Here is a 1,550-nt window from a genome sequence, read left to right as displayed (position 1 = left end):
ACCCAGGCAGCAGCCAGCTAACACGCAGACCTGGGGAAGGTAACCTGCAGGGGCCAGTCCCCTTGAGAAGCAGCAAAGGGGCAGGGATGGATTAGGGGGCAAACAGGCCACAGCCTGGAACATGCTTGGATCATTATTTACCTTCAACCACAATGACTTCACCTCGTCCTGGGCCAGACCATGACAAATCAGTTGCAGCCACAAATGCTGGCTGGAATGGACTCTAGGGTCAACCAATACCTCATCCTCTCACCAGCCACTTAACCCCATTTGGGGCTATCCCAAGACCCTTTTCTGGAAGTACCTTAGTTCTTCTAGGCATTAAGTAACTAACACACATAGCCTGACGTACATACTGTCTCTTCACAGAGGCCTTGGAACTGACTGTCCTCACTTCCTCACTCCTGTTCGCTGTGGAGAATTCTAACAAGCCCCACGGTCAAGTGAGTAGAATTTTGTCTGGCTTTCATTTCATCTATGGTCAGTTCTGACAAGACCAGCTCAGTAAAGACTAAGCCCCACATGCATTCCTTGGAAAATCTGAACAAAATGAGTGAGAACTCACTACCGTCTCCTCATCGAAACTGAGGTCCAGAAGAAAAAAAAAAAAAAAAAAGACTAAGCCCCAATGTGTGTAAATTGATGCTTTCCATTTAGAGCTTCCAATGCCTGGGGAACAGCAGCCCTCCAATCTGGGTATTTCTCTGAGTTGATGTCACAGGGCTATCTTGCTAAAATCAGCCTTAGGAATATTATCAGTTGAGAGGCTTTGGTGTTCCTAAACATCTGTATGACCTCAGACAAGTTATTAACCTCTTTAAGTCTCTGTTCTCTCATCTGTGCAGTAAGAACAAACCCAGACCTATTGTGTGGCTTAGATGAGCGGACAGCTGTGCCTGACACACAAGCAGTGCTCATTAGGACTATATCCTGTACCAATTAGGATTCTTCTAGTTTAAGTGACAGAAGCCCAATCTGGATCTCAGAGTTTATCCAAGGTCCTCACTCTGAGTTTTCTCTGAGTCACTGAGCTCTCTATTCGTCTGATTGATTTCATCCTCAGACTGTCCCCCATGAGATGGCAGGGTGGATGCTGAGACATCCTCCTGGCTCAGCAACCGCAGGAAGAAGAGATTCCAAGAGTCTCCTGCAATCCCTGGAATGGTGTTTCTTTGGCCTGGTTGGATCACATGTCCAGCAGTGGGTTAGTCACTGGGGCCACGGGGTGTACTGCTCCAGCTGGCCAGGCCTAGCTCCTCTGTCCATGCAGGCTGAGCGTAAGAAGAGTCAGGTCTCCAGCAAGAAATGGAGAAGCTGTTTTCAGAAGGAAGAATGACTACTAAGAAGGCAAAAATAAATATTTCCACTATAGCTGCTATTGTTCTATTATTATTATTACAATTTAATATATATTATTTACTACTAGTACTTCCCTTTCCCCACTACAACTGAACTGTACAATTAGTACAAAAAACTTGGAAGAATGTTCAGTGAACAACCAGGTTGACAGACAGGGAAAAGTGAAAATCATAAAAAGGCTATGATGGGAG

At 45.5% G+C, this 1,550-nt stretch overlaps 1 non-coding gene across 1 annotated transcript; it reads left to right on the top strand.

The window, feature by feature from the left end:
* Window positions 1–498: 498 nt before the first annotated feature.
* On the top strand, window positions 499–593 carry LOC122709743. Its single transcript, XR_006345709.1, has one exon. It is a non-coding gene; the product is annotated as a small nucleolar RNA SNORD116 (small nucleolar RNA).
* The last annotated feature ends 957 nt before the right edge of the window (window positions 594–1,550 follow it).

Source organism: Cervus elaphus, chromosome 15, assembly GCF_910594005.1.
Source record: "Cervus elaphus chromosome 15, mCerEla1.1, whole genome shotgun sequence".
NCBI lineage: Eukaryota > Metazoa > Chordata > Mammalia > Artiodactyla > Cervidae > Cervus > Cervus elaphus.
This window is presented reverse-complemented; position numbering and strand designations above follow the sequence as displayed.